Source organism: Cupressus sempervirens, chromosome 5 (assembly GCF_028749045.1).
Source record: "Cupressus sempervirens isolate cs-2001-9-10 chromosome 5, ASM2874904v1, whole genome shotgun sequence".
Lineage (NCBI taxonomy): Eukaryota > Viridiplantae > Streptophyta > Pinopsida > Cupressales > Cupressaceae > Cupressus > Cupressus sempervirens.
The window spans coordinates 501,334,663-501,346,203 of NC_143122.1; positions in this window are offsets into that span (position 1 = coordinate 501,334,663).

Genomic DNA, 11,541 nt, shown 5'->3' on the forward strand with positions numbered 1-11,541 from the left:
ATCTTTTTTAAAAAAAATCAATAAGAGGCAAGCATCCAATTTTTATTAATATCAAAATATTTACAAATATCTTGTTCAAATGTAGGCACAAGGGGAAAAAGAACGGGGTTAAGAAAACCCCAGTGTAGCTCAGGATTGAAGTCCTATGTACATAGAAATGCCTAATCAGGGACTTGAAGAGGACAAACCCTCTTTTACATAATTTTAAGCTCATTATCTTTGAGTTTAATCAATTACATATTGATGGAGATAATACAAAAACACTCTCAAAAAAGAGATATACATTGAAATATGGGAACAAGTTCCCTTAGGCCCCATTTGGTTGGGGAAGATGAATTTGTCTTATAACTAGGTTATCTCATAACTAGGTTTTTGAAAACCTAGTTATGTGTTTTAGGAAGATAGTTGGACTATTTGGTTCACACGGAAGATGAATATACAAATCCATATTCTTCGTTTGGTTGCCAATTTAGAAATTGGAATTGGAACGAAATATGACTGGGAATACCTTTTTCTTGCATTCGGTTGTTCATTTTTCGATTGGAATTAGAATTTGAAGTAAATTTTTTAATTTTATTTTATTAGTGAAACACAAGTATTATAATGAGTAAAGTATTAATATTTAATTTAATATTTATGATTACTATTTTATTTATAATTGGACTACATTATTATTATTTTTAATTCTTGAATATTCAAAGTTTTATTTTATTAGTAAAGAATAAATAAAATTATTATTATTTTTTATTTTAATTCTATTCATTAGCAAAGAAAAGTAAAAAATGATCGTACTTGCAATCATTTGTACAAAGTTGTAAATTGTCCCATAGTTGGGAATTATATATATTTATATATTTTTGGAAAATTATATAAGGCAAATTTATTGTTGAATTTTTTTCAATCTTTTTTGCCTTGTCAAACTTAATCCAAACTTCATAGTTGTCGAACTTGAACCTTGTGAATTAGCCGTTAAATATGAGAACACTAGGAAATCCACACTCTATACCATTATGCCCCACATTCGGCAAGCAACTCTCTCATGCCGCTCATTCTTCCCATTACTGTTTGTATTGTTAGATGGTCAATCCTGCATATATATACTATGTATAGATCAAGCAGATACCAACATTCAAATAAAAATGTCATCAAAATATGTTCAAATTATGAATGTGATCCAAATATGTTTAAATTAGGTATGTGATCAATAATTCAATGTTACATATGTAGAATAAGATAGAAGATAGAAAAACAATATCCATGAACTACTTTGAAAGAACAATATCCATGATCTGAATGGTGGTGTGAAAGCACACCATTAAATACGAAAAACACTAGGAAATCCAGGCTCTATACCCTTATGCCCCACATTCGACGAGCAAACCTCTCATGCTACTCAATCTTTCCATTACTGTCTGTATTGTTAGATTGTCAATCTTGCATATACAAACTAAACATGCTTGAAAAATTAAAATCTAATTTTTTTTAATGGAATACACCAAGGAGCATCATCAGATATATTGATCGTTTACAAACATGCACAGTAAACAATTATCAAATAGCTCATTTTTTATCAGCATGTGTGGTCTCGCAATAACAACAAATTAGGAGAAATAAAAAAAATACAAAAGAAAGACACTTTGTCAATACCATTGACAATCTTGTTAGGAAGCACATACATAGGAAACCAAATTGTGGAAAAAAGACAAGAAATAAAAAAATATCAAAGCAAAGCAGGAATATACATATAACATAAGACAGAATCATGAACTGTACAATCATCTACCAGAAATCCTCAATAGTTTTGATAATCTTGTCAGCGAGAACATACATAGGAAATCAAATAGGGACAAAAAGACAAGAAATAAAAACATATGCAAGCAAATTAGGACTATAGATATAACATAGGATAGAATCATGAACTGTACAATCATCTACCAAATCACATTTCTATTAGCATATGCTCTCAAGTTCTACAATTGAGCATTCATCATTTGCCACTCCTCGTGTATTCCATGTATGTATGGTTCAATTATAGCTCTAATTAACAATGCAATGAACAATTATATCAAACGTTTACAATATATTGTTGTGAGAGATCAATGCAATACCATTAAACAAAGCCAACTAACCATCTGAAATTACTTCACATGCCAATTGTGTGAATGCCAATGAAATGTACAACTAAACTATGTATTGACCAATGCCAATCATGCCAATGAAATGGACAACTAAACTATGCATAGATCAAGTATGTATACATAAGTGCATGCATATGTGTACATGCATATGCACATACATACATACATACATACACACATACGTACATAAATGTGGGTACATACATAGGCGCATACATACATATGCACATACATACGTACACACATACATACATACATACATGTCTATGTACATATATACATCAATGCAATACCACTAAATAGAACCAAGTCAAAAACTGGAATTACTTCAGAGGGAAATCACGCCAATGCCACTGAAATGAATGACTAAACTACATATTGACCAATATTAATCATGTCAATAAAATGAACAACTAAACTATGTATTGACCAATGCCAATCTAGCCAATGAAATGAATGACTAAACTATGCATAGATCAAGTAATTAGTTCCAGTTTAGTGTTGTGAGAGATCAATGCAATATCATTAAATAGAGCCAAGTCATAAACTATGTATGGATCAACTATGTATAAATCAATGGCAATCATGGCTTTTATCTATAAATAGTCAATATGTGCTCATGTGATTACCTTTGATTACCTGTATATATCATAGTGCCAATCATAAAATAGAATTATTTCAAATGCCAATTATACCAATCATACCAAAGGCAACTCATAAATTAGAATTACTTCATATGCCAATCATACCAATGCCAATGAAATAGTCAAAATGTACTCAGTAATAAATTCCAGTATAGTGCTCTGAGAGATCACTACAATACCATTAAATAAAGCCAAGTGGTAAACTATGTATAGATCAATGGCAATCATAGCTTTTATCTATACATAGTTGACCTATACATAGTTTATCATGGTTCTTTTTCTATTTGCTATCTACTTAGCAAAACAATTAATATATGTTGTAATTGTTTGTTTCGAATTTGTTTAACAAAATAGTCAATATATGTTGTAATAGTTTGTTTAGAATCTGTTTAGCAAAATAGTCAATATGTGCTCACTAATGAGTTCGAATATAGTGTTGTGAGAGATCAATGCAATGCCATTAATCAAAGCGAATCATGCCAATGTAATGAACAACTAAACTGTGGATATATATCAAGTATGTATAGATCCATGCAAAACCATTCAACATAGGAAACTCATAAACTAGAATTACTTTAGATGCCAATCATACCAATGCCGATGAAATGAACAACTAAACTATGTGTTCATTAATGCCAATCATGCCATGCCAATGAAATGAACAACTAAACTACATATTGATCAATGCTAATCATGCCAATGAAATGAACAACTAAACTATGGATATATCAAGTCTGTATAAACCCATGCAAAACCATTGAACATAGGAAACTTATTAACTGGAATTACTTCAGATGCCAATCATACCAATGCCAATGCCATGAACAACTAAACTATGTAGTTTCTTGCCAGTAATTAGTTCCATTCCAGTGGTGTGAGAGATCAATGCAATACCATTAAGTAAAGCCAAGTGGTAAACCGTGTATGGATCAAATATGTATAGATCAATGACAATCATGACTTTTATCTATACATAGTTGACCTATACATAGTTTATCATGGTTATATTTCTATCTGGTATCTACTTAGCAAAAATGTCAATATATGTTGTAATAGTTTGAACAACTAAATTATGGATATATCAAGTATGTATAGATCCATGTAAAACCATTCAACATAGGAAACTCATAAACTGGAGTTACTTCAGATGTCAATCATACAAATGCCAATGAAATGAACAGCTGAACTATGTAATAGTTTCTTGCTAGTCTACTTAGAAAACAGTCAAAATGTGCTCAACAATGAGTTCCAGTATAGTGTTGTGAGAGATCCAATGGCAATAAAATGAACAACTAAACTATGTATTGATCACTGACAATCATGCCAATGAAATGAACAACAAAACTATGTAGTGATCAATGCCAATCATGCGAATGAAATGAACAACTAAACTATGTATTGATCAATTCCAAACATTAAATAGAGGCAACTCATAAATTGATCCATGCAAAACAATTAAATAGAGGCAACTCATAAACTAGAATTACTTCAGATGCCAATCATACCAATGCCAATGAAATAGTCAAAATGTGCTCAGTAATGAGTTTCAATATAGTGTTGTGAGATCAATATAGTTCCAGTTTAGTGCTATCAGAGATCAATGCAAAACCATTGAATGGAGCAATCATGCAGCTTATGTCATTGCAATCCAGTCAGTAGCTGAAATAGCCCTCATCCATCCATCTCATCCACCTCATCCATCATCAAGAACCCTTTGGCTCTTTCACATTGAAGCATGAAGGTATCATGTGCTTTTAGAAAAAACTACTTGACTCAGTTCAGGGACAGCTTTGAGAGCGGTATATGTGGCACTCAAACATTATCCTCTTCATATTTATCCACTTTTACAATCTGAGGCTTACCGAGGCCATCTTTTAGTTCCTTCATAGTTTCATATATCACATCCAATGATGCAGCCAGAGTTGTCTTCTTCCTCTTTCCTCTCCTTGATGATGATGGTGGAGGAGTCCCTCTACCACTTGCACTCGACTGATTGGAATGATATAACTCTTCATCAAAATCTGGTCGGTTGTCAAGAGTTGTACCACAATTGGTATCATCCTCATCAAGCACGTGGAATGCATCATTCATAGGGTGCCCTTCTTTAGCATCAAGGGGCGTTTAGCTATGAACCCTTCAGCAATGTCATTGCTGACAATTATAGCCAACTCATTGAAATATTGGAAAGGTGACCTCTTATACATTTTTGCATTTTTGAATTCTCTCCTCTACATGTAAGCATTAATAGATGGATTAGGTTGTTAGTTTTTCATTACTAAAACAAGGAGAGAAAATTTCTTCAATCAAAAGAGTACAAAGATCATCCTACCTTCAAAAGCTCATCCTATACAGAATCCTCAGCATCCACAATTTGAGTTTCTTGATTCCAAGCTAACCCACTTGTATTTTTCAAGTCCTTCATTACTCTATATCCTATTTTCCATGTTTTCAGCTTATTCTTAAAATGATCTCGTGATAGATTCAAATTCATCACTGCATTGAATGTCCTCTCTATGGCAGTTTAGGTTTCTTTTTTAAAACCACCTTCACCTTTTCATCCGAGATGAACTTGTTCGAGAAGCAAGTCTAGAAACTTGCATTGCATCAGTTTTGTCCACATTTTCTTCTTTGAAAAAGAAGATTTGTTGCTCGCACTGAGGGATCCATCTATATCACTCAAAGTAATTGGAGAACACATCTGGTTCACATGATCAGATCCATCCATGCTCATCATGAGCTCAGCATATGCCATTGTGTACTCCTTCCTATATTTCATTTAAATTTGAAGTTGATAAACTTTAAATATCAATTTGTAATACATCGTAATGGAACGATGCTAACATATTGAATAGGTAAACGTATTACAATTTAAATTAATCATACAATTGAAATTGAAAGTTACTGCTCTTTAAATTTAAATGGAAAGCAGTAAGGAGTAACATCAGAAAAATAGGATTTTCAACGAATTCGTTGTTCTGTTGTTAGTAGTGGGCTTATCTTCATCATTTGGTACTCCTTGTCGTATTTCATTTAAAATTGAAGACGATAAACTTTAAATATCATTTTTTAATACATCCTAATGCAATGAGGCTAACGTTTAATAAACTTGAAAGCATTTAACTGAAGATGATAAACATTATTCAACTACAACATGTGACAGTTTGAGTGGTTTTTAGGCAACAAATAGGAGGAATAGTTGGGAGACATTTAAGCTACTCCTATCAGATGATACACATCATTAGCCTGCTGTACTAGTCAATTCAAACTTTTCCAAATCATCAGATACTATAAATTTAATTGTAAGTGTGGAGGACATAGGGGTTGGAATTGCATTACATGCTCAGGGATGTATCTTTACACTGGTTATGTAGATATTTGGTGGAGCTCATGAATGGTGAAATCAGTTTAGTTAGTAAGCTAGGTGTTGGAAGCACTTTCACTTTCACTGCCGCACTTTTAATGGTATGAGAACTATGGTGGTGGATGGAAGATTTGTGCACAAAATATCATTTACAGAGGCTTGGTGTGCAAGTTGCAATAATTGATGATAACACATCAGTATCAACAAAAACTACTAGCAAAACAAAATGGTGATATCAATGGCAGGTAAATAGTTGTGAGCCCCATTATGAAGCATGTTATTGTACTTTCTCAATGCAAAGATGTATAATAATTGTGCTTTCTTACATTTAAAACAATGTAATCTACATTCCAAGTTTGATTGTGTATAGCATATATGATCAAGAGTTTTTGTACATAAAGTAGGTGTAAAATTGAAAGTTAATGCTCTTTTTATTTAATTGGAATGTAGCAAGGACCAATATTAGAATAAAAAAATCACACACCATCATTGTATATGCATACATTAATTTAATCATATAAAGCACATTGCCTTCTAATAAATCATTTATTCTCGGGATCTATAATCTTCCCACATCCTACTTGCTATATCTTCTCAAAATTGGGCACACTCATTTCTATCCTCTTGAGACAACCCATATGTCTCAAGCAGTGGTACCTCTATCCCATCACGATAATCTTCCTCTTCAATAGCTACTTCCGATGGAAGGCCATCCTCTATCGTAATGAAATTGTGAAGTATGCAACATGCTAAAACAATATAGGATTGTGTCATGATATCATAAGACATTGCATGTCTTAAGATTGGAAAATGCTGCTTCAGAATACCAAACGTACGTTCTACTACGTTCTGCTATTTAAAACTCTGATGAAGAAGACCGCTTCATAAATAAGTTGGCTGGATATGACTTATACCTTATTCCAAAGACATCCCACAAAAAAAACCAAGGCAACCTATTATAGACTAGGAGATTATGTTAGTTTCGAAGGAGCCAAACAAACTAAAACTAAAACTTAAACAGGGTTAAGAAAACCCCCAATGTAGCTTAGGACTGAAGTCTACATACATACAAATGCCCAATCATGGACTCAATGAGGGCAATACCCTCTTTTACATAATTTTAAGCTCATTATTTCTTGAGTTTAATCAATTACATATTGATGAAGATAATACAAAAACACTCCCATAAGAGAGATATGCACTGAAATATGGGAGCAAGCTCCCTTGCATGCTATTTAAAACTCTGATGAAGAAGACCACTTTAGATATAAGCTAGTTGGAGATGAATTCTACCTTATTTCGAAGACATCCCACAAAAACAACCAAGGCAAACGTATTATGGACAGGGATATTATGTTAGTTTCCAAGGAGCCAAACAAACTCAAATTAAAAGAACTATTTTGTTTTCATAGCACAATAAGATCAACTAACATAATATGGGTACTTTCCCTTAACCCTAGCTAATGTTAGTTGTATCTTCAATTGATCGATTGGGCTCTAATTAAGGACCTAAGACAATATAATTAAATCATTCTAATTTATAGAGAACATACTTAAAGTTTTAATTAAACTTTAAAAGTTAATATAATTAAAATGAAAACTAAGTTGTGCAATGTTGGAAGATAATCATGGTGGATAAAGGTGGGGACAAAATATGGTTTCATTTTTCCCATCTGCTCCTTCGTTAGCCAATTTGTCGACTAAGTTATTACCTTCTTTGTAAATAATGATTAATAGTTAATTTTTTGATATTTTTAGCTAATTCCAAAGCCTTGGATAGAAGAGAGATCAATCTTTAGTTGGGCATAGATTGACTTTTGAAGGAATTAATCACAATTGCTTAGTCCCCTTCGATTTCAACCAGGTTCAGTTTTGGTTTCAAATGAAGCCATAACCCCTGAATTAGAGTTCTTAGTTGCGATTCATTGTTCGTAACCTTACCTATTAGTTTAATGCATTTAGCCAAAAGTTCTCCTTGATGATTTCTTATGCAATGACCAATATCAGTGATACCCTAGTTACCCCTTCGATGCCCCATCAAGATTGAGTTTGGCCCAATTATCTAAAGGAGGGGACCAAACATAGAGAGCTCTTTTTTCCTTACTATATTTCCTACTTTTACCATAAAAAGAGGGTAGTTTAAGTCCTGACCACTTGTTTCTCATTTTATCATCCCATGGAATCATAGGTTTAGCTAAAGATTCTTTTGTTTCTTTCCTGCCATAATTCCCACAAAATCATGGAAGGAGATATTATCCACAAACCATAATATATATTTTTAGGATTTAAGTTAGGCTAGGAGAGTAGAAGGGATAATAAGGAGTTAGGAAGAGCCATCCTATAATTCATTTTACCACAGAACCAATACTAGACCTTTGAAGCATAAGAAAAGTTTAGTAAGATATAATATGCATCTTCCTCATATGTTTCACATAAGAGACATTGAGGGGGGCCGTCAAGTAAGTTGATCCCATGTCGTACTAGTATTTTAAAAGATTCTTTTGTTTCTTTCCTTCCATAATTCCCACATTGTGGAAGGAGATATTATCCATAGACCATTATATATACTGCTAGAATTTAACTTAGGTTGGGAGAGTAGAAGAGATAATAAGGATTTAGGAAGAGCCATCCTATAATTCAATTTATCATAGAATAAATACCAAACCTTTGGAGCATAAGAACAATTTTAGTAAGTTCCTCAAATTTTTCACATAAGAGATATTGAGGGGGCCCTCAAAGCCAAACCTTCTTATTATGTCCATAATTAAATTTTTTGAAGGGCTAGCTAGGAGAAGGCGCCATCTTTTGGGAATCAAAGGGAATAAGACAATTCTACCTTAGGGTGGTACCTTATTGAAGACATAGTTATAGCCATATTTTGAATAGTATTATCCATCCTTGGATCCATCCCATACTATTTATTTTTTTGGTCATATAAAGGTAATATTTATTTCATTTAATATTTTGGTTAGTTCTCCTTCCTCCCGAGGGAGAATATTAAAGATAGAGAATGATTTCCATCTTCATCTAGTCGAGGTATCACTATCTTCCTGAACATAGTTAATGAGGAATGAACTGAATCTTTCCTCCAAAGTAGTCTAAGTTGATTGGAATTTTTTCATTTTGATAATAATTTGATATCCAATCCCGAACTGGGGTTCTAGAGGAGTCTTCTCCACTCCATTTGGGAAAAAAGAACAGTGGATTGACACTAATCCCATAACCCATTAGTATAAATGTCATGGATAATTAGGGTTTTAGGTTCATCAAGGGGAATTCTAGAAACCCTAGTGGGATTAATTCAAATATCAGCCTCCAAAAATGGGAAAGGGGTTTGAAGATCTATGATTGTATGATGTAGAGGAGGAGCCAAGGGAGAGCCTCGATTAACCCTAGGAGGGCCAAGAGGAATTGCATTGGCACCTAAAGCAATTTTAGATGAACTAATGGGCAGAATCAAGTTTCATTTATTAGAGGGTAAACCCTTAGGGTTACAACATGGGCTATAATCTACTCGGTCCTTGTTTTTTTTGTGAAATGATTCATTGAATCCATGGGCAACATACCCAGATTAAGAACAAGGGAAGCTTTCCTCTTTGTTGAGGCCAAACTGTTCTCCATTAATGCAAAAAAGAGAGTTCCCAATTCAAAGTGAATTGGGGGCCTAGAATTTAAAGCTATAGACATAGAGAATGGGAGGCAATTGTTCAGAGGAGTCGAAGAGGTAGAAACCCTAATCAAAAAAGCTCTTCAAAAATGCATGCAAGAAGCAAAGGATCTTCATCAAGCAAAGGAGGATCACCGAGCCATTTCCAATGTATCCTACTAATTATCTGTTTAATTAATGAACTAATTTTAACTTAATTTTATCTTATAATTTTATCAAAGATCTTACCATAGAAGATCTCTAGTTCTAGGTAATATAGAGAATTTTTAGTGATAATCCTTAACTTTTTGAACTTAGTTTTAGAGAATTCCATTTCAATTAATATTTTAACATTTTTGTATGAGACAAATCATCCTCAAACCTTCTAAATACACCCAAGTAAGTTGACTAAGAATAGAACTTTGTATTTAATTCAATTGGGACATCTTGTAACATCACCCATATCATTAGTTTAATAGGATCAAAAGCATATGGATCAAAATCTGGCTCCCATCTTATGAATTTTAAATGGAAACCTTTTAGAAAAATTGGATCTCCATACAATAGTTTTTTCCTTAATTCAAGAGTTCAACAATTTAAGAAAATAATATTATTTTTAAGGATATAAATCCTTACCTAGTCCCCAAAGGTGGATTCGAGTGAATCCTGAACTAGGGTTCTAGAGGAGTCTTCTTCATTCCATTTGGAAAAAAATACCATTAGATTGACAGTAATCCCATAACCCATTAGTATAAATGTCATTAATAGTTAGGGTTTTAGGTTTGTTAGGGGTGTTAGAATCTGAAAAGATTAATAACCTAGAAAGCTAGTGCAAAGAATAAATATCTAAACTATGAATGCGGATGATAGAAAATCAAAATAGCATCATAGAGTTAGTCTCCAAGAGAGTAATGCAAATGCTGGAAGCAAAATAACATTAAGATGATGCAAAAACAAGAGATACAAATACAAGCTAGGTAGTATGCTTATATAGGCTAGGAAGAGGGAGGAGGTGGCAACACCAACCAATGAGGAGCAACCATCTATCGGACTAAAGATAGCAAAGTATCTTCCCAAGATAACTAATGGATGCTCACATGTAGGAAGGTGACACCTCACAACCATTCACCTAATAAGACATGCTTTATTAACCTAAGCGAGATTATTAAAAGTGTAGGAAAAACCTAGCAAAATAGGAAAAATAAAAAAACTACACTAACACCCCCCCTTAAGCGAAGCTTAGGTTGATGCTAACCTAGCAAAGCTATGAAAGCAGGAAAATGGGTCCCGACAACAAGGCCTGATCAGGTACCCAATACAAGAAAAAGAACTAGATGAAGGAAACTAAGCCTCCAATCTAGGAAATGTCCCAAAGAAAGGAACAAGAAAGAGCATGAAGCATCTCTGAAGCATGAAGATGCAAACACTGTCAGAAGAAACTGCTGGAACCCCCACTGAAATAGTGCATGACCAGGTAGAGAAGACAAAGTCTGAAGAGCTGATCAATCGAAGAGGTGACCTCCAAAATTAGGAATGAATGAGTGTCTATATAGTAGATGAACCATCTCACCGAAATGCATAGGTGCCTAGCCACTGCATCCACCTAGTACATAGGAACAAAAACTAAATACGTAGATCACTCAACCGAACCAAGGAAGCAATAGAGCCAACAGGTGAACCCCCCCATAATGTTGAATAGGGAGAGGGGTGACAGGAACACTGAAATGCAATGCCAAAAACATTTGCAAGAAG